This window comes from Pleurodeles waltl, chromosome 1_2 (assembly GCF_031143425.1).
Source record: "Pleurodeles waltl isolate 20211129_DDA chromosome 1_2, aPleWal1.hap1.20221129, whole genome shotgun sequence".
NCBI classification, from domain to species: domain Eukaryota; kingdom Metazoa; phylum Chordata; class Amphibia; order Caudata; family Salamandridae; genus Pleurodeles; species Pleurodeles waltl.
In genome coordinates this window covers 82,989,948-83,013,327 of record NC_090437.1, presented here as the reverse complement: position 1 = coordinate 83,013,327, position 23,380 = coordinate 82,989,948, and the positions used below count along the sequence as shown (strand labels likewise).

Below are 23,380 nucleotides of genomic sequence, written 5' to 3'. Positions count from 1 at the left end.
CGGACAGCTCAGCCATCACTTTTAGAAAGCTCCTGCCACCACCAACCCTCTCCCATCGCCATCTCTGAGCACCACTCCGGCTCGCAGAAGCATTTCAATCTGTGCACATCGCGCACCGTGCGCTATGTAGAAAGGGAATAATTAGAAGCTACAAATGCGAAGTCATCGAGCTTCTGCCTCTGGGCTTATTGAAAATCTCCAGTGCCACACATGAGGCGACAGAGGGTGGTGCAGGCTGCTTTCATATAAAAACAACTCCGCAGCCAACCCATTCAGCGACACAAGAAAGCGAAGCCGTTGTTTACCTGACTTCAGGTCACGCTGCTGCCGGGCCGGCCCAATGCATACCTGCGACCTCAGGCTATCGGCTGCCTGCGCTGAGAGGCAGGGCCAGGCCCCTCCCTGCAGCAGCGGCTCGGCTTCCCATCAGAGGGAGCCTCAGTCCACTGCAGGCTGCCTCCCTGCACAGAGATGTGTGTGCGTTTACATGGCCCGCGTGGACTGACACCCGAACATCTGAAGACACCAGCAGCCGCCGTGTGCCCTTTGCCCTCCGCGCCCTCTGCTGAGCCGCCTGCGTTCGCTGGTAGTTGCCGCAGGATGGCCAGGACGTGAGAGCCGAAGACCGCCAGCTCAGCCCGCACCCTCTACCTCCTGCCTCCTCCCCCTCTTTCTGCTGCAGAGCTCCGAGAGGCTGAAGGTAAGGAAACACCTCTCGGTGTAGACATGCAGCACCGCTCCGGGCACGCAGTGAGGAAGCAACCCGATACCGGCATCTCCCTTGTCGCCATTATTTCAACACAATGCAAATCTCTTGTACGGCTCTGACCCAGATCAGCCTTTTTATAAGGGAAAGTTTAGTAAAAATATCTGCCCCCCACTCCGCTGTAATGGTGTTTCGCAGTTGTAAAGCTCGGTTTCTGTCAGGTGCTCCGGGCACGTGCGTTGTACATGAACGGGTGGTCGCACCTCAGTTGCCTACTGTTGTGCTCTGAAAGGCAATGCAGTTTGGGGCGTTTCCTAATAATATGTGGCTGTCACCGCGGCTGCACTGGCTCTATTTCACTTAGTACTCTTAGCAGCTTCTTTTTTCATTTTCACGGGAGCGTGTTTTTCATTTTTCACCCTAACTATTGTTTTTCATCTGACGACTTTCTCATTTGTGATTGTTTTTGATCCAAAATGTACTTGTATGAGTTTTTAAATATGTAGTTGGTGATTAGTGTGTTTTTTTAATCGTTACTCGGGTGGCGCAGGGACTTCTTGCCGTGTACGGATTATTCTCAGCATGCAGTGACCCATTAGGTCTCCCCTCCCTGTAATTCAGCGCTTTTACGATGACACTTCAGTTTAGGGCTCATCGATGTATCTGCTGGCGAGATCTCCGCACTACCTGCATGTGATCACCTTGAATTCCAGTGGAGGCTGCTTTCTTTTTTTCTACTTACATAAAAGAGGGTTTCATTTCATTGAGTAATCAGCACCTGCCTTTGAAGTGCTTAGAAAGTGTATGCAGATCTGTGCTGTAAATTTAGGATGAAGTTGATGATGACGAGAACTTGTAAAGCGTGACAGAGAAAAAGGGGGGATCCTGGTGCTGAGGATAGATAAGTCCAAGAGGAAAATAGAAAAGGGCTCAAAGAAGGGAAGTCCTACGAAGTCAGCTCTTGAGCGCTTTATGATAGTATCAAAAGATCTTTCAACAGCAGAGAATGAGGGGCAAGCTGTTTCCAACCTAGCACACCTGAGTCAGAAGTACAGCACAAACACAGAAAAAGTATCCTAAAACATGTAGCTCCTCAAGGACTTTTATTTCTTAGTTTAACTTACTTGAACAATGACTCTTTCTTACTCCTCTTAATACTCTTAATACACAATCCAAGTACTCACTTAATTTGGTCATGTTATCTATCAGGAGAGTATCATACCTGACAGGGTTGGCTGTCCTGGTAACCAATGAGTTCCTTTATACTGGCCATCTTCTCTTAATAAAATACCCTCAAAACTTAAGTAATGGAATTCAGTGAGCCTCAGTCTCTGTCAAGGATTGATGTCCGTATAAGCATAACACATTTGTACATTTATTTGATATAGAGGTTGTAAACACCACCAGAACCAATATTTCTTTACACATTGCACTTTTGTTTGTCTGTGTGTTTCTATTGCAAATACCTCTCCCCTCTACGGGATCAGCTGGATAGATAAAATAAGTTGAGATAAGTGCCAATCACACGCTGAAAATGGCATGTTTCTATGTAGCATCCTGGGTCTTTTTTTTAAAGAAAAATTCAGAGTTCTATATAGAGCGAAAAAGTCCCTTTTGGATGACAGAGCACTTGACGAGATTATCGAAGGTAGTTATGATACAACGATAACGAATATTCATAAAAGTACATACATAAAAATGTTAAAGCTACAAAAGGTAATAAAAGGTAGAGAGACAGAAACACAAAGTTGGTCCTAAATATTGATGTGACCGTACTCGGCGATGTGTAGGAGGTTAGGAAACAGAAAACAGATCAAATCTTTGTGATGTGGACAAAGGCGTGATAAAATAGAGCATTAGACAGGCATGTAACCATTTCAAGGAAAGGGAGGAATGACCTCAATGTGAGGAATCTGTTTGATAGTAGAATTTTCACTTCATTCCTGAACATGGAAGTGGAAGGGTTGCACCTGACCTCCAGATGAAGGAAGTTTGAGATTGTAGGGGCAATTCCAGATAAGAATCGGTTGTAGGATTTCTTTTTGTTGAATTTTTGTGGTTTAAGTAGAAGGGTGCTTGTGCTTCTAGAATATTTGTTTCCTCCTGATAGGGTCAATTTCTGGGCCAGATGGGACAGGGTGTTGTGGTGCAGCGCCTTATGGGTCATACAGGCAATTTTAAGCTGGACCCTAGCCTCATAGAGAGGCTATTTCAGTAATTAGAGGTTGGGGCGTGATATGATCTCTTATTTCTGAGCCGGTAATGAGCCTTGCAGCTGATTCAAGGCAGCCTTCAGTGGCACTACCATAGCCTAGTTTAGATAGCACAAGTGCTTGGACCGTTGTTTTGAGATCTGGCATTGGAAGGAAAGGTTTTAGTTTCCTTAATGCATGTAGTTGGTGGTTAGCTCCACAGTTGGAGGCACTGATGTGATTTTGCATGGAGAGTGCATCGTCCAAGATTATTCCTCGGGATTTGGCTGAGTCAGTGATTTGTGGGGTACAGTTCAAGGCAGTAAGATGTGGGAGCCAGTCTTTGATACTAAGTGTGATCTTCACCCGTGGGATCAGAAGGAATTCTGTTGCGAGGGTGTTAAGTTTGAGGTATTGACGAGTCAGCCAATGTTGAGGTTTAGTCAAGGTTTATTAAGGAAGCTGACATCATCAGGAGAGGCAATTTTTTATGTAGAGTTGAGTATCATCTACAGACAAGTGGTAGGAGATGTGAGAGAGTTTGAGGATTTCGGTCAGGGGCTCCAATTACAGGTTGAGCAGTGTTTGTGAAAGTGTGAAGCCTTGGGGGACACCTAGCATAACTGGCAACTGAATAGAAAGAGTGTGGTTGATTAGAACCCGTTGTGATTTATTGTGAAGGAATGAGTCAAAGCATTTTAACATGAAATCGGAGCGATCCATCATGGATTCTAATAGGTTCAGAAGGGTTTCATGATTGATGGTAGCGAAAGCCGATGACAGGTCCAGTAGTATTAATAAGCAGGATTCATTGTGATTGAGTGAGCATAGAGCGTGATCAACAATGTGGACCAGGGTGGTTCCGGTGCTATGGCCTGGTCTTAAACAAGATTGACATTGATTAAGTGTTTGGAATTGTTCGATGTGATTGCAAATCTGTAGGTGCACACATTTTTTTAATAGTTTGGCCAGAGTTGGGATGTTGGAGACGGGGTGATAATTGTTGAGATAGGACTGGTCAGAGTTTTTTTTTTTTTTTTTTTTCTTTCTTAAATAGGATTAACCTGACCACTTTTTAGGCAGTCAGGTACGGGCCCTTGGATAAGTGAAGCAGTGACAATCCTGGCCCATAAAGGGAGCACGAGGTGAATGAACACATTAAAGAGTTTGGAAGGAAGGGGATAATTGAAGTGGTTGGAGTATTTCAGAGTACTTCAAAGTTTAGAGATGTGGTTTTCCTCAAAGGTTTTAAAGTTTGACATGGCATTTTTTTTAGGTTTGTCTGTCAATCTGGTAGTCTGGCAATCTTCCTGAACATGAGGAAAAGGGTGTGTGGGGGTGTATGCACTGTAGGAGTACCAAGGCGTTCTGTATCTTGTTGGTGATTAGCAGGGTTTTCTCAACAAAGAAGGAGGCAAAGGTTTCGCAATTAGGTAGGATTTTGCTGTCAGAGGCTGGGGCACTGCTTTTCCAGATCGTTTATTTAAAAAAAAAATTGAACAGTTTTTTTGGATGATTGATTGCTGGTTCCAAACAAAAGAATGCTGGTTTGGAATTTCGAATGTGCCTATTGTAGGTGCTCCATCTTTGTTGTAGAAGTTTGAGGTTAGACAGTGATGGTGCGTGTCTCCGACCTCTTTCAGAAAGTCTGAGGCATTGACGCTCCTCATTAAGGTTGCAGTTGAACCAAGGGTTGGATCTTTTGGGTAGGACTCTCTTTAGTTGTTTGGGGGCAATGGAATCCATGATTTGTGATATGAAGTTGATGTAGTGATCAGTGAGGTCATATGAGTCATGCATGTTAGAAGGAGGGAGCAGGTTGCCTTTACTAATAGTAGACATCATGGGTCAGATGCAAGAGATTGTATGAGATGCAAACTAAATATTCACTGAAGAGCAGAATTTTCAGTTCCTTGAGGGGGATGAGAAGGGAAGAAGCTTCTTGGATCTGCGTTGGGATGGAACTCCAGTTCGCGTATGTGTAGCAGTAAAGGGCTTGTCATCTTCTCTTCTCCATGTACTTCCTTATTTCAAGCCTGGCAGTGTTGCTGCTGCAGGTTTTGTGTTGGCCACTGGTGAGCTTGATATTGCTCACCAGATGCAGTGGTATGTGGAGCTCAGATCTTAACAGTTAATACAGTAGATCTTGAAGGGGATTCTTGCAGGAAGAGGGAGGGAACATAGCTCCATGAACGGGAAGGTGATCAGGTTTTATTTACTTAGTTACTTGATGACTTATGCCATTGTGAAGAAGATGCTTTTCAGGGGAGTTGCTTGGTAACTGTGTTTCTTTGCAGAGATCCAATCCTAAGTTTGTGCTGCTTTGCTATCTTTTCTATTTTGATTCAAACTGAGTGATCAGTTACTTGAGACATAGTTATGTTTTTGACAGTCAGTCTTCAATTTTGGAAAGACTGTCCTTCAAATAGTATATACCATTGCAAACAATCATTTGTTAAAGCTGGATACCATCCAGCATTTTGATAGTTGTAGATGTTCAAGTGTCTTAATTCTCAAAGGGATTCCAGGCAGATGTTGTATGCCATTCGTGTAGGATGGAGTCTTTGTTGATGCGGAGTACTGGAATTTTCTCAGATCTTTACTGCAAACCTTTGCAGGATGATTCTGTAAATGCCCATTATTGTAACACGTGCTAAGCATAGCCTGATGGTTGACAGTGCTGAATGCAGCTGATGGGTGAAGGAGACATGAGTCACCACTGTCAGTGATCAGGAGGATGTCTTCATCTTCACTTGGCTGGTGCTTTTTGTGCTGTACCATGGCCTGAAACCCGAAGGAAATTGTTGGTCTTGATTTTCTTATTCATCTGAGTGGCAAAGTCATTCTCGATGATTTTGCTTAGAAATGGAAGATGAGTCATTGGATGGTTACTACTGAGTTTTTGGGCGATTAGGTCAGTATTCTTCATCATTGGAAGGATCTCTTTGTTATTTTAAGAGTTGGGGAAGATGGCTAGTGTTTCGGACAAAATGACTAAGGGAAGCAAAAAGGTACAGCACTTCACCAGTGATGGCCTTCTCTATGAGTAAGTCCTTAATATTGTTAAGGATTCTTAAGACAACTACCACAGTTGTGGCACTGCAAGGAGCCTGAGTAAGTAATGGGTCCAGCAGTGTATACATGCCAAGTTTTCCCATATCACTTGTAACACCCTGAGAAATTTATGGCTTTTTAGTTAGCAGCCCTTTTCATGCTAGAGTTTGAAAGCCCATACTTATAATGGGAAATGCACAGCCTGTCACAGAGTGCAAAGTACTGTTGACTAAAAATCTTCCCATCGCTGAAGGATCCATGCAGGACTTCTAGCCACTTCCAACTATCTTGGTGATGACCGCGATACCTGTGGTGGAATTTAAATATCAAGAGGCAGTTCCTGTGGTTCAGAGGGAAGACTGAAAAGGTCTGCATGGGCTTGGCAGTACTTGTCAGTCTGGCTGCGTTTTATTTCTACTGGTAGAGTACCATTATTTCCAGAACTACCATATTATACAACAATACGCTGCCTCACTAAAAATGGGCCCTCCACCCAAAGTGACCAACAAATCACCGGATGACACACCCGCCAGATAGATGAAAGTTCAACTAAACTATGTCTCCTCGACATAAGCCCAAGCACTAACTCTAGATCAAAGTGACTTAGAAATCTCTGTGTGAACTCACTTAATGTTATGTTGAAAGTGCATTCAATAAGTTTCATTACCAGAAAATAACCCATCATATGCAAACAGGCTGGAAAACCCAATGAAAAATACAGCCATAGCGAAGCACGTGCAGGGTCCGCTTCAGTGTTGCCGCGCTGCACATGCAAAAGCCTTTGTTGGCGTCCTCTATGGCCGCCTTCTCCTTGGATTCCCTCACTACCGCCCTCCGATGGTGCTCCTCATTGCTTCACAGACCAACTCACATTTATTTAATTTCTTTTATAGCTATACTCTTACCAGTATAGAGTGTCAGAGCACTTTTATATCACACACGCACACAAATGAATCATAAACAATAAAGTGTGTAAATCAATGTGTTTTGTTCAGAGGCGCAAACAGCTAGCCGAGTGGCTTCATCAGTGCAGCGGCCTGTCTTATACTGTGTGCAATGCATTGTTTAAACTACTGACATAGCTGTTCACAGTGCTTTCTGTCAGGCTGGGCCCACAGAGCTCCACAAATACATGTCACTATTCCCCAGTGCACCAATCAGAATTCAAATCTGTAATCTTCCGGCTACACACTTTGACAGCTGAACTGATCACGTTAACCAGCTGAACATTCCTAAAAGAACAGTGTATTTCCCACAGATAAGTTTACCTTGCATTTAGTTTTGATTTAAAATGTGTATATCATACGTTATAAGTAGTTACATGTAGCTGAAAGTCCAACAAAATAATTACAGAATATTTTGTTGTTTTTAGTACTGTGTCTGACCCTTTCCCCACACGCACTGACTCTACCACTAATCTTCTCAGGATCACAATTTGCATACTTGTGTTAAAGCACCCTTACTTTTTATGCTGTTCAACCACTGCTTACAAGTCAGTACATTGCTTGAGCATGTAGAGCAATGCAAATTGTAACAAAATTAAATGTAATATTTTAATCAGTGAAACGTATTCCAGCAAGTCACCGAAATATGCCACACTGATAATACAAGACCAGCCCTGAGTTCTCCATCTTTTCCCACTGACAGATTAGCAGGGAGCTTGGGGATCTGGTAAAGGACACCCCGAGTTTGGCGGCATTGGTCGCACTGTCCTAAAGCTGATGCAGAGCACACATCAGGAGAAAATATCCAATCTCACATTCCTGAGCTTGGATACAGTTTGTCTAAATTAGAACACAATTGAAACAAGCATTTGCAGTGGAATGGGTCTTGCGTTTGCTCTAGTTAGAGGTATTAGCGTTGTAAATTCCTAACTGAACTATTCTTGCCTCTTAAACTGAAAACGAAAAGTAAAACAGTTGACTTAAGCGAGCCTATTCAAAGCACCATGGCTGTCATGAGCATGAGGGCAAAGGAGGGACACAAAAGGAAAAAGAAGTTCACTCACAGTCAAACGCATGGGCAATTGTGCAATTATCCATGTAACGGGGGCAGTCTGAGAGGTGGTAACAAAATCGCCCCAAGGAGGGACAAACATAAAGCATTTACTGATGATAACCAAGAATGTTTGAAAGGCAAGCCCACAAATTAGTGAAGGTGATGGGTGTGCAGTGGGCGTGGTTAAAAGACAACCATTCTTACATCAGGTCAAAGCGCTTGCACGCCCAACCTAAAAAAAACATTATCACAAACAACTTGAATATGGAACTTATCCCTTTGTGATATCATTGGTGTGTGGTAAAAGCTCCAACTCACCTATAGACCATTTCACTCCCATATAATTACTCCCTTGTTCTCTTCCCCAACGATCTACTGTTTTCTTTTCATTTAGCATATTTTTTATTTATTTATGTATTTATCTATCTATTACAACCTTTGCGGTTTCTTACTTTTTTCCCTATTGCTAAGGCCACCTGGCCTAGAATTGCCAGCTGTGAAGTTAGTGATGCAAAAAGTAGAACAAACAATCGTAGCTGCGTATTGGCACCATGTCTTGTCTGAAAGCTTCAGCCAATCTTGCTAATTTATGCAATAGCTCATGGCACGTGACGGCTTTGAAGAACATATTTATCTTGAAGCAGACTACACAACATGCCCAAGAATACTAAGTGGTGTTGGCTAGCAAGTCAGGACTGGGATAATGTGTCAAAAATGACAATGGGCTACATGGTGGCTATGTGAAGTCAGAATAAGAGAGCTTGAAGGTGTGATCTGCATCAGCTATTCCTACCATGCTAGAGCCGAGCTGATTGCCTCAACGTGCATCAGATAATGCTGGCAATGTTGCTGGAGATTTATGGGCCTTAAAGCTGGGGTTCAAAGTTCCTCTGGGCCTGCTAAGCAAATAAAAATTCAGCTCCAGGAAACCTACTGCCCTTTAAGTCAAAGGTTAGAGTTTTTTTACACTGCACTTAAAATAAATAGTTGCTCCTAATTTTAGGATTTGTCTGTCAACCAGAAAAGTAAGGAAAATTGTATTATTATGAAAATGTTGAAAAAAAATAATTGACTGTCTTTTGAAAACAAACCTTATATTAGGTACTTTGCTATCATTCACCTTTTAGTTTTATAAAGTACTCAAAATAAGGACAGATACCTGCACAGCAAAAGATCCACAGACTGAAACTCTTTTACCCACCCTGCCTCCAATCTGTTCACTGACTACTCTGGCATCTAACAATAATACACACTTTAGTGTTCCTCTTAGGACGTGCAGTGAGTTCTGTATTCAATTCCTAACTGCTCCTACTATCTCATTCGCTGCTACATCCTGTACCATAGATGTGGTCGGTCTTTACCCCCCAAGACTCCCCCCCCCCCCCCCCGCTCTCCCCCCCCAGCGCAATCCCCACGGATCAGATGCAGCCCTGGAGCAGTGTGGGAGATATATATATATATATATATATATATATATATATATATATATAAATATATATATATATATATATATATATATATATATATATTTATATTGATAAAGTACCGCTGCTGTACCTAATAAGGATATTTTAAGTTATGGAAGAGTTCCATGGCCACAAAGAGGAACGAGGCTAAGTTTGTTTATAAGAGTAATGGAGCTCCGAGGTGACTTGCAGCACCGTTTAATGTACAGCAGAGGGTATTTTAATCCTCGTATACTACATGGTCACACCATTGCCCTACCCCCACCACTTTAATCATTGTTGTTTTGCTCTTTCATGTTCATTACAGACAAGAAGAGTAAAGGCAGAACATGTGGTGCAAAATTAAACTAATTCAAAAGCAGGTACAAATGTTTACAAAAAGATATTGCAATTCGTTTAACTTAAGTAGGATTAAAAATGCTGTGGCTCAGCATATGTGAAAACTTGAAGAGTTTATATCTTTCCTGTACTGTGGAAAAAATAAACTTCTTTCCATAAATATGTCCCTCTGTCGGTCACTTTTTCTTTTCAGAAAAATATATAAGAAGGGATAGCCATTTCCCGTTTTCCTCGTTTAAACTGCAGCTATGATTATGCTTCTTGTCTTGTGTTTCACCTTTGCTGCCGGCTCTGGCAGAAGGGATTGTAACTCAGAAGTCAAGTGTAATAACATTAGAGTTGCACATCTATGTCATTTCATTATTACAGGTGACATTGAGACGTTACAAGTCGCCTGTAATAAGCAAAATGGAGACAGGCTTTTATACAGGGATCATAGTCTCCCAAAGAGGGCCAGTGCGCACTATTATAGATGTTGTTGTGCCCTGTGGACAGCTGCAATCTGTGCTGCCCTCAGGGTGCGCATATGAAAAAGATGGACTAGCTGCTAGAAGCAGCTGATCTGCCTTGCTCAGTGCAGGCAGCGGCTGGCTTTAACTTTCAAGCAGGGCAGATATCCCCCCCCCTGCAAGCAGGTGCAGTGAGTGACTGCACCTCTCTGCAGGGGGATGTCGGGAGGGTCTCATGGAACTTCTTGGGGGTGGTGCACTGACTGCGCGCCACATCTTTGTGGCGCAGGGCCAGTGTCGGTGTGCCTCCTGATGGCCTCATTGCCTCTGCATCCACACCCATAATACAGGGCAGATGCAGAAGATAGCACCTGCCTGACATGTGCCTGCGCACTATCTGTATTATAGGAGGGGCCATACAAGCCTCTGCGGCCCCTTTTGTAATACCAATGTGCCCCGGGGTCTTGCTCATTACCTCCCCCAGGAAACTTCATGCAATACATTCCTCCATTATATGAATGTGACCTAAAAGCAGAAATCTGTTTATGGTATTTATGTATTCAGAAGACTTGCCGTTCAGTGGTCTGTAATTAATGTTTTTCTAAATTAGGTACAAGAAATCTTATTTTTAGCAGCGTGACTTGTAATAAAGCAAATTAAACGCCACTGGCCTATCTGGTCCAAGCACAAGAACTTAGGATACATTTATTACCATATGTGAAGATTTCCATTACTCCCGTGTCTCAAATGCAGACCTGCTCCATTCGTATGCTGTCCACAGTGCTAATAGTTTAACGTGTATTGCATGATTAATTAAAATCATTACACTTGCATCCCATTTGCAACTGCTGTACCGGTGCTACGAATGTACAGAGTCTAAAAGAAAGTCACTTCAGGTACAGACAAGAACTTTTAAACAGTGAGTCAAACATTGCACAAAACTGTTAAGTGCAGCTGTCATGCTAAATCTTAAAAATATTTGAAAATGGCCTTGAAGTATTTTACATACTTTCACAGTGGATTATCACTATTAATACAAAGTTTAGTAGCATATTGTCAAGTTTGTATCCCACTATGTGAAAAAACAGGTTTAAGCCAAAGTGTGCCTTTAGCTTCTTCTGCCAAAATGTGCCTTTAGCTTTTAATATCTTGCAAATATATAACATATGTATGTATATGGTATTTCTATAGCACAAACCAATCCAAAAGACAGAAGAGAGCTGTACATGGTTAAGTACAAGTATAAAGTCAGAAAGTAAGGGGCTAGGAAAGTGAGTTGTGGATGGCTAATGCATTGTGATATAGCGTTCTTTAAAGCGGTGAGTCATCAACTCTTTATTTTTTACTTTTTTCTAAAATTGGAGCAGAGTTAGGGCGGTTCTCATGGACACACAGGAATTGTGTTCCAGACCCTGAGTGCATAGATGGAAATAGCCTGCTGACTTGTTGTTCACACTTTTGTCTTAAAACATAGCCAACTTTTCATTTTCCTCCTAGACACACTCAAAATTACCTCTCTTAAAATTCCATTATTGTAAAAACGAAGACAGTTTGTTTTCAGTCTTAATACCCAGCATAATGAATATTGCAAATAATCTTGTTACATCCTAACATCATAGGAAGAAAGGGGGGAGGAGGCAACCTCTCTTCCCCAAATTTTCCATAATCCATTAATCTTACACAAATGAATAGCTGGTACCTAGTGGTGGTTTTAAATTGTGTAGCATTAGTGCTACTGTCCCAAAAACGTTTCCAAAACTGAATAAGTTAGCAGTGCTGATAACTATGTAGCAAAAGGTTTCTGTGCAGCTGCCTCATCTGTTAAAGGTACCTCCAAATTAATGGCCAGAGGTACTAAAGTATTGGTTGCAAATTGCTACTCTTCTTTTCGGGACCATTATTTTTTTGTGAACTAACTTATGTGGGTTTGCAAAGTACAGAATTGTAGTCGGGCGCAGAAAGACCTTCCTATTGACCATTAATTAGGCAGGTCAAAATTTGTGACCCACTACGATTGGCTGCACTCACAGAGATGGTGGCCTGAAAATGGCCTGCAAGGGCTAGAAGAATTCCATTCCTCTGATTGCTTTTCAATATTGAAAATGTTTTTGTTTTCTTTTTTAAAGCAGCGTGATCTCCTTAAAGTTAATGGGTCTGCTTAAAAAAAAAAAAACATTTTTGGAAAACTTAAGTGACAGTTCGCATCAGTTTGTTTGACCACTGCCTATTCCCACTTAAGCTGTCTCCCCAATTCACAAATTGGAAAGTTTCCAAATGGAACCCCTTCAATTTTGCGACTGAATTACCAGCCCAACATGGGAGTCAGTAATTTATCAAGAGTTTGCAAATTCTAGTTGCAGACCACTGATACACAGGGATCTGAATTGCAGTTTGGAAGGAGCCCCAAAACACCCCCCCCCTTCAAATTGCAATTTGGAATCCATTCGTACACCAGATGGATTTAGTACGTACAAAAAAACTTTTTTAACAGCCGTGTCTGTGTTGGTTTTCTCGCCATTCTCATTTCATTAAGTGTTTTAACTTGTTCATTTTTTGATCAGGATCTTAAATATATATTGTGATCAGTTTACAAAAAAGTAGTAAATCTGTACTTTTTAGAAGTACTCTTTGAGTGGGTGCGAATTTTCTACTTATTGGAATTCACAAATATTGGCAGTAGTAGTCTTGGAAAGCTGCACCAGTCTCAACTTTCCAGGCATATCACTAGCAACCAAACACCCAAAAGGAGATGAGAAGAATGATTGTAAATAGTGTAACCAGTGGCAATGGCTCTGGATAGATTCCAAGCCACTGTTTTTGTCCACTGAGCCACCACTCTAGACAGAGGCCCTCATAAAGCAAATCAGTACTGATCCGGTTCCTCGTGGAAACAGTTCACCCCAAACCTTGGTCATCTCACCCATCCACACTACAGCCCACTGCTTTTTTAGTAGGTAAATTTGAAAATCTCCCCCCCTCCTTAAATTTCACTGACTAATCTATGTCCCTGGCAAACCCTCTCTGCTGGGTTTAGGATGGAGGCTGCTTTCTGGGCTGGAGAAGCAGAAGGATCTAGCTCATCCAAATGAGAAAGTAATTCAGAGGAAGTGGCACACAGCTGTATTATTGGCACACACATACATACTTTGCTGCTGTGGGGAAAATAATGTTCTTGAGAACTTGCTAGGACCTTGGTACATTGCAATATTTAATTACTTTCTTGTCAGAATTACCTATAACACCCTGCACTTCTAGCTAATATATTTCGAAATATTGCTGTAAACCTATTAGGCCATGTTTCTAAAGAAACGCCCTGGTGATGTTAACTCCCTTCGCCCCACTCTAATTGCCACCAAATCTTCTAGTGAGGTTTTGCGATCAGTCAATAGGCCTGCTCTGTGCGTTATGGCACTGGTACTAAAACATTGATTTTTGCTCCTAATTTATGTCCGGTGCATTATGGCAAAGGCGTGCCCTGGCATAGAGATAATGTTTTTGTCTCTATTTTGGTTATGCCTTTACCAGGAACACATTAAAGAGCACACCTATAATGTAGAAAGCAAGTGAATGTTTTCATCTTGCAGCAGAATAAAAATAAGAGGATTCTGCACAAATAGTGTATGCTATGTGGGACTATTTTATAGCGCTCTTTAGTTAAGACTCACTGTGCTTGGTACATAGCAGCTGGGCCTATCTCATTGGAGAGGCAACTGGCAGGTGTAAGAATTGTAAAGCGCCCATGAAACGCCACCGCACCCACGAATCCCACTCTCAAGTGCATGGCTGTGCACAAATCCCACATGGAGTGGCTGAGTGGAGAGGCTTGAACCACTGCGACCGGAGTTATCTCTGGGCACCTCCTAGGTGATGGGCATCTAAAAGATTTCAGCACGGTTGCAATAGGTTTATGAGTGGAAAGCCAAGGAGATCATATTTCATAGTTTGTGACCTTGAACGGTGAAGCAGAGTTCAGGTTTGAAGTGTTTTGGCATTTACTGTGGTTTTGATTTCTGGAGTGGATGGCGTTTCTTAAGGAGTTTTGTCCTTATTTTTGGTGAGGTATATGGACGGGCACTTATGGATGAGGCAGGTTTATGATTTAAGTGTTCATGGATTCGTTGTAGGCCAGTGGAGTGTCTGTTGGCCATTTTGTGTACTTATGACGTTGCTGCACTCACTCATCTTTGTACCAAGGTGTGGTTGTGTCCTTCAGGGGTTCCACTTAAGCTGCTCCAGTGAATCTGACTTTCTGCACGCCATGTGGATAGGTGGGAGAGACCAAATGTCCCAATAAGAGTTTTACAGCACTGGCTGCTTGTGCCATAGCCTGAGATGGCCTACCCCTGCAAATCACAATCAGTTCTTGAATTTCTAAAGAAACTGAAGACATGCTTCTTCACATAGTGTTGGCCTTGGCTTCAGCCCACGCTACTTCTGCTTTTCAGCACCATGATAACCTTCCTGGTGAGTCGTGCTCTCTACAAATAAACATAACGTTTCTGCTCTTGATCCTTCATTTCCGATTTATAAGTCACCATTTACACTTTTTTACCATCTCTTTGCCTTGCTGATTAGACTCCTTGAGCCCTACTGCAAAACAAGCATTGGCAAAGCAAAAGAGCTGCAATTCCCTCAGCAGCAGCTACTGGCACCTTAACTGATAAGAAGAAACAAAGTGAAAAGTGGGGAGTTATCTATGCAACGCTTCAAAAAATCTTTAGGGGTAATACCCAGCATATAAATGCAATTACAATACAATTTTTCATGACCCAGCACAGCTTCTGTGGGTATAGTGTGCAGCTTCACACTGGTATGTACCATGCTGGTTCACCAGTGTTGTCCTCATTGCAGCTATGGAGGTCTGCCACCAAAGCATAAGAAAAGCTTAGAATACTTGGCAGGGATGGGCCAGCGCTGGCCGTGGCTGATTACAGTGCTGGAAAGGACAGGCGAACTAGCTTCGAAAGCAGCCCCCCATGACCGGCAGCCTACCAGACATCTCCAATAGGCCCTGTAGACCAGTACAGCACTGATAGCAGAACACAAGTAAACACTCAGAACAAACAAGCAAAGAAAATGCATAATTGTTGTCAGAGCTAAAAGCTATGCTCAAGTGTTTTTAATACGTCTTTGTAGGGAGAGAGCCCTTCAAATAGAACTTGCACTCAGACAGCTGCATGTACAAGTTATATGTAGTGCACTCACCTTAAGAACTCACTATATATATATAAAATGTTAGTAAAATCAAGAAGTCTTGGCAGACGCCAGACCTAAGGATGAGCAAGGGTGGCAGATTGTTTTTAGGTCATCCTGCGAAGCTCTGCTTTGGTACCTGCTTGTTAAGTCCCTGATATTTCTTAGTGCTATGAACCCTCATCAAAGGCATATGCACACTATACCTGCCTTCTACTTGCACAACCATTGGACAGATCTTTCCCTTTGTTTTCAGAGAGGAGTCAGGAATTGGCACACATCAGATTCAAATTTTTGTGTCTTTACAATTCATATACTCTGCTTCTTACCTTGATTTTAGCGGGAAACAATGAGGTGGTCCAACTTCGTCTACATTAAGCAATGTGTGGAAGAAAATTAAAGCATTATGATGGAAGAGGTACAGGGCACCAATCACCCACTGGGCATTGTCTCTCTGCTGAGCGTCCTGCGGGGGCCGCAAGTAGTTTGTTGTTAACACGAAGAGTGAGTCACCATCAGCGATACACGTTGATGGGAGACGTGGGCGGTTATTGCTGACATGAAGAGTACTGAACCTCTGTACGTTCATCAGGAGTTGAGTTCTTGCAGTTTGGAGGAGTACACTCTGACATCGCCCAAGGGTTCAGGATCAGGGGATGCATCTCTTGTGGGGTAAGGACTCACCCAACAGAGGCCAGTAGCATGGTACAGGCAAGTCAAGTTGGTGCTGGTCAGCTGGGCAGTTGCAGAGAAGGCCTCTGGAAGCTTGTTGTGTTCCTGGAGCTCCAACAGAAGGTAAACCAGTTGACCCTTTGAGTCACTACTGGAATCCTGGTTTCAAGGCAAGCAGGACCAGCTTTCCTTCTTCAGACAACAATGCAGTTCTTCTTCTGGATCTCCGCAGGTCCAGAAGTGGTTTGATGAAAGGTTCTGATGATGCCGCTTCTCTACTCTGCCAGCCTATATGTGGGGGAAGAGGGCCACTCTCTTTGTCTGTCCCTAAACTGTCTGTGGTCAGATCTTCCCCTTGATCTGGCTCTTAACTGCCTGGGGTGACGAGGGGCAGGCAGGCCCAGGTGTTGGCTGCATTTGCCAGTTACAGAACAGGCAACTACAAAAGTCAGAAAGGGTGGGCACAGTCTCCCCCAGGCTAACCTATCCTGTCGCGAGAGGAGCACCCTTCCCCTCACCTAAGGCCTTTTTGTTCCCTGCATGGAAGGAACACTCATCACATTGACAGTCATGTGACACTGGCAGAAAGGCCCATTTGATTTTTGCAGAAAGTACCAACTTTAAAAAAAAATTATTTTCAGAATAGTAATTTTAAATAAGACTTTACCATGCAAGAGGACTTTAAATTACAATTCATTTAAGTGGAAGAAGTATTTCTCTTGCTGCTTTCAAATTAAAGTTAGCACGTATTAAGTGCAATAAGGTAACCACGTGTTAGTCTATGGCAGAGTTAACCTTGCTACAGTGAAAAATGACTTTAGGAGTTTTTCCCCATCGGATATGTAAAACAGTACGTATACTCTACCTTTTAAATACAACACACCATTCCTTATGATATGTTAGGACCTAGCATAGGGGTGTCTCATAAGTATTAAAAAGAAAGGTTTAGACCTGGCAAAAGGTTTATCTTGCTAGGTCGAAATGGCAGTTTTAAAACTGCACTACAGGCTGCAGTGGCAGGTCTGGGACGTGTTTACTGTGCCACTTTAGTGATTGGCGCACACAGTGCTGCAGCCCACTTGTAGTATTTAACTTACAGGCCTTGGGTACATTTAGTACCTTAACCCACTGATTCATCAGTAAAGTAAATGTACTAATTGTGTATACCAATTTTATCATGTTTAGAAGGCGGAGCACAAGCACTTTTCTAGTGTTCAGCTGGAGTGAAGTGTGCAGAGTCCTAAAGATCCAGCAAAAATAGTTTCCACAAAGGAAGGCAAAAATCTGCGGTGACCCAGCAGAGAGAGCCAGGTGCAACTGTCATCCTCCCACTGCCACTTTCATTCTACGCCCTTCCTGTAATTGTCGTCTCTCTTATTTTCTCCACTGAATCAACTAGGTACTGCCATTATGTCTCCTTTGTTGCTGGTGGTGTCATGAGCATAACTCGACTGGCATTCCGGATAACGTGACTCCCTGTGCTTTCCCAGGAGTCTCAGTGTGTGAAGCCATTGTAACTTGCTATCTTTGGGGCAGGAACCAGTGTTTTTCTCATGGTAGTTTCATAGTACTTGACCTTTGTTCTCTAGTGGTAAAGTGTTATTTAGAGCAGCTGTACTAACATGCATTATTGAATGTGCATTTTCACTTCCACGACATTAATATTTATGAAAACAATCTTTTAAAAGAATGTTTCACAGTATCCAATGTGTTTAGTTTAAAAAATATAGAAAATTGTATACAGTCATCTATTTATCAAATAAAGCACGGATAATTATGGTACTGAAACTAAACAAAGTACTTCTAGATTTCAAAGTATACCTGTGCTTAATTTGGGCAACAAGATACTAGGCAACCTTTTAGCTATGAGACTAAATAGGTTAACGACAGCTGGTTTTCAGATATCAATGGAGTTTTGTATCAAAAGGAGGCCAACAATAAATATTACAAGCCTGACACCCGTAATTGGGGAACAATGAAAAGTGAAGATCATGCCGTGGTCTCCCTACGCACAGAAACATTTTTTTGATTCTGTATCATGGAGATATATTTGAAGCGCTGAAGGGCACACATTTTATTTCACCGTTATACAGAAAATGTTTCGATAATTACAATGAACCAATGGCAAGAGTCCGAATGAACAATATGATTGCAGTAGAATGGGAGCTTGAGATGGGCACCAGGTAAGGGTGTTGGCTTTTCCAGAAGCTGGTAGCCCTTGTGGCAGAACCATTGAAGAATGAGGCAAGAAACTGTATGGAACAAAGAGGGATTCAGATCTAAGGCAACTTGTGCGTGGTCCCTCTTTATGAGGAGAAATCTTACAGAATCAGTGGATGAATTCATGCATGCCCTGTGAGGTTTAAAACATTAACAAAGATGTATCAGTGCTATTTCGGCTGAGCTCCTTAACGTCTGTAGTGGTGGCCACAATGTGTACATTGACCCTACACTGGGAATGATATCTTTTCAGATACTTTGCGATCAATATAACTCACACAGCAGAAATATGGCACACTCTACCAAAAAAGCGGTGGCAGGACTCCACAGATCACTTGGCGGAGACCGCCATTATCAACAGCTGGTAGAATAGCAGCCTCAAAATGATACTTGTACTACGCTTCCTATATCTGCTCCAGTGCTGTATGCTCCCACTTCCAAGTGATGAACTGCCCTGGAAAGGCTGCATGGTATAAGGACTTCACTGGTTTGGGAGGTAAAAGATGTAGAGTTAAAGTGCTCATGCTGAAATGCAGATAAAAAGAAGGCTGATTGCAGGCTTCAGACGGAGATCGTTATGATTTAGCAGCAGAACTGTAGTATGTCGCAGGATGGTTTGACTAAGGAACAAAACTAGATGGCCAATTGATGAGGGGATAGATAGTTCGATACCGCAGGCATACAAAAGTAAATTATTCAGTAAAAATAGCTGATGGGGCACTCCCACTTTTGGTAAACTTGGCAAAAAGCGTGTGCAAAATCGTATAGCGAAAATTGAAGATGTGTATTCCTTATGTCCAGCAAACCCCTATATGGAATCTTACTGAGACCTTTGTGAACATGATTCCTTCATGACGTTTGACGTGGCACAGTGGCATTTTGGTAATGGACACTTTTTACAAGGTAACAGAGTGTGCAGAGCAACCCAACGCACATCTGACACATTCCCACAAGTCTCACATACCTTGAAAGCATTAATGAAACCAGATGAAGGTAACAAGGTTGTATTCATCTATTAGAAATGGTTCGATTATGACGAAACTAAAGGTGAAGCAAAAATGGTAAAAATGCGAAAGTGATTCACCGTTAAGGAATGGGATGAAACGTTATCACTTGCAAGTTAAACCAGTAGTAATATGAGGTTCAGACTAACCCACTCTAACACAATACACAGGACATGTAGGACTCATGGAATGTTACATAAGCTAAATCATAACAAAGATTACAATTGCCACAAATGTAAATCTATTGGGGGACCTTTGTTACTTATCATGGACATGATCCGTAGTAGCATCATTCCGGAACAAGATAGTGGTCAGGATCCAAACCCACATTAGAATGGCATTACAGTTAAAGCCCAGTGGAGGTTTATTGGGGATTCTACTATGTTGTATTAACAGTTACATAAAGAAATAAACTGTCTCCTTTGTATTGACACTGGCAAAAAGACGTTTAGTAATAAACTGGATGTCATATAAAGAACCAAAGTAAATGACTCGATTAATGGGCCTTAGGGACTCGACAGTGCTAAAGGAGAGCATATTTTACAAAAGTACAAGCAGGTACTATCCTCTGTTAAGAAATACCATTTTCTTTGTACTTGTAAAATGGGAACCATTCGTTCTCTGCAAAATGTTCTCTTACGTTCCCTGGTTTAAAATGTACCAATCCACGGCACATGCGTCATAGAGTCGATCTTTTTTTCTCCGGCATGTACCGGGCATTTACAAACCCAGTTTGCTGTTGAGGTCCCAAGCCTGCTATGAAACAATAAGGTTACGAGAGAATGCATTTTACCCACCACTTTTGTAGTTTAGTTTGTGTTTTATATGCCTGAGCTGCAAAATAACAAATGAAGGTTTAGTGATGGCTGTTGCCCTCAGCATACCTTTGCTTGAGTGCACATTGTGCCACAAGGTGTTTTTGTTGGGTCAAAGGTTTAAATAATGAAAATGGTCCCAGATCTTATCAGATTTTATAAAGTGGCCAATCAAAGTTTCATATAGGTGTTATTATCTAGATCCTCATTGATTGAGTCTAGATCAGTAGGCACTTCGCTTACAGGTAATCACTGAAAACTTCCTAGAACAAGGTATTTTAATGTGCCATTACAATGTGGCGATTGCTAGCTGATTCTGTTGTTTATGTTGTTGAAAGGTAACATTAGCATGACAAATAGTGCATTTACCAGCTCACGTTTTCATGATCCGTAGTAGCATCATTCCGGAACAAGATAGTGGTCAGGATCCAAACCCACATTAGAATGGCATTACAGTTAAAGCCCAGTGGAGGTTTATTGGGGATTCTACTATGTTGTATTAACAGTTACATAAAGAAATAAACTGTCTCCTTTGTATTGACACTGGCAAAAAGACGTTTAGTAATAAACTGGATGTCATATAAAGAACCAAAGTAAATGACTCGATTAATGGGCCTTAGGGACTCGACAGTGCTAAAGGAGAGCATATTTTACAAAAGTACAAGCAGGTACTATCCTCTGTTAAGAAATACCATTTTCTTTGTACTTGTAAAATGGGAACCATTCGTTCTCTGCAAAATGTTCTCTTACGTTCCCTGGTTTAAAATGTACCAATCCACGGCACATGCGTCATAGAGTCGATCTTTTTTTCTCCGGCATGTACCGGGCATTTACAAACCCAGTTTGCTGTTGAGGTCCCAAGCCTGCTATGAAACAATAAGGTTACGAGAGAATGCATTTTACCCACCACTTTTGTAGTTTAGTTTGTGTTTTATATGCCTGAGCTGCAAAATAACAAATGAAGGTTTAGTGATGGCTGTTGCCCTCAGCATACCTTTGCTTGAGTGCACATTGTGCCACAAGGTGTTTTTGTTGGGTCAAAGGTTTAAATAATGAAAATGGTCCCAGATCTTATCAGATTTTATAAAGTGGCCAATCAAAGTTTCATATAGGTGTTATTATCTAGATCCTCATTGATTGAGTCTAGATCAGTAGGCACTTCGCTTACAGGTAATCACTGAAAACTTCCTAGAACAAGGTATTTTAATGTGCCATTACAATGTGGCGATTGCTAGCTGATTCTGTTGTTTATGTTGTTGAAAGGTAACATTAGCATGACAAATAGTGCATTTACCAGCTCACGTTTTCATGATCCGTAGTAGCATCATTCCGGAACAAGATAGTGGTCAGGATCCAAACCCACATTAGAATGGCATTACAGTTAAAGCCCAGTGGAGGTTTATTGGGGATTCTACTATGTTGTATTAACAGTTACATAAAGAAATAAACTGTCTCCTTTGTATTGACACTGGCAAAAAGACGTTTAGTAATAAACTGGATGTCATATAAAGAACCAAAGTAAATGACTCGATTAATGGGCCTTAGGGACTCGACAGTGCTAAAGGAGAGCATATTTTACAAAAGTACAAGCAGGTACTATCCTCTGTTAAGAAATACCATTTTCTTTGTACTTGTAAAATGGGAACCATTCGTTCTCTGCAAAAAGTTCTCTTACGTTCCCTGGTTTAAAATGTACCAATCCACGGCACATGCGTCATAGAGTCGATCTTTTTTTCTCCGGCATGTACCGGGCATTTACAAACCCAGTTTGCTGTTGAGGTCCCAAGCCTGCTATGAAACAATAAGGTTACGAGAGAATGCATTTTACCCACCACTTTTGTAGTTTAGTTTGTGTTTTATATGCCTGAGCTGCAAAATAACAAATGAAGGTTTAGTGATGGCTGTTGCCCTCAGCATACCTTTGCTTGAGTGCACATTGTGCCACAAGGTGTTTTTGTTGGGTCAAAGGTTTAAATAATGAAAATGGTCCCAGATCTTATCAGATTTTATAAAGTGGCCAATCAAAGTTTCATATAGGTGTTATTATCTAGATCCTCATTGATTGAGTCTAGATCAGTAGGCACTTCGCTTACAGGTAATCACTGAAAACTTCCTAGAACAAGGTATTGTAATGTGCCATTACAATGTGGCGATTGCTAGCTGATTCTGTTGTTTATGTTGTTGAAAGGTAACATTAGCATGACAAATAGTGCATTTACCAGCTCACGTTTTCATGAGTTTCCTAGAGCGCTATGGACTACGGCCTTGAAGAATGAAAGCTGCCATGGAGTGGATTAGGGACAGCTGTAGGTTTATGAGGGAAGCGTACAATGAAGTCAGGTTTTTACATTTGAGGAGTGATTTGGGGTACGCACAGGACAGTTCCTGCTCTATGGACGGCTAGTGCGATTTTAGATGGAGAAGCTTCCTAGATAGGCCACCTGAATAGAACATGCTACAAAATCTTTGTGTGGTGCAAGGACGGGAGACCAATCTTTTCGCTGTTCCAGACATGCAGTGAGGAAAAATCAGAGCTGGAAGCTAGGGTGAAGTGGGAGGGAGACGTGGGAGAAAGGGTGGCAGACCCAGAGGGGAGCAGGATTCTGGCAAACACCAAAGAGATGACCAGCAATGCACTCTTGCAGTATATTCAAAATAAATTCCTGCACTGGGTTTGCTTTACCCCAGCTGTACTTCACAAGACTTTTCCCACAAGAACAAATGCCTGCCCGATGTTCAGCAGATCATACAAACTTACTGCATATGGTATAGTGATGTGTAGGTTAGTACAGGTATTTTGGATCAAAGAGGCTCCAAAAGACTATATGCAGGAGCGTTTTGCAAATGGTGACCCATTGTTTGCTGGGGCTCCACCCTTGACTGAAGAGAAGAAAAATGAAATGCTGAATGACTGCTTTGTCCTTGCTTCTGATAAGGAGACACAAAGCACTGCGTTAGGTACAAAGCTGAAGACTCTTTCGAAGGATGGCACAGAGATCTACCAGAATTCATGCTAACAGAAGAAATGTGAATGTAAAGTGTGCATACAGATGAGAAGGCACAAGAGGGCCATGGGTACTGGTGAGAACTCCGATAGACCCTGTTCTTGTATGAGCATTGCAAATCCTAACAGTCGATCCTGCTCTGGACATGGCAAAATATGAAATAAACCCTACATCTGCCTTAAATTAAATGATCATCCATCCAGGTGTTAAGTTGCTGTACTCTTTTGTGGTTTATGGTAATTCCCTTAGTCAGTATCTACATACTTC

General features: G+C 42.0%; 1 protein-coding gene across 2 annotated transcripts in view; it reads left to right on the top strand.

The window, feature by feature from the left end:
• The first annotated feature begins 270 nt into the window (after positions 1-270).
• Positions 271-23,380, top strand: part of CORO2A (coronin 2A) — a 322,094-nt gene continuing 298,984 nt past the window's right edge. The window contains exon 1 of one of the 2 annotated variants that reach the window (XM_069236572.1): positions 271-700. The gene's annotated coding sequence lies outside the window, so the exon portion shown is untranslated. The remainder of the gene's footprint in view (positions 701-23,380) is intronic. The other variant, XM_069236575.1, reaches the window with a different exon arrangement.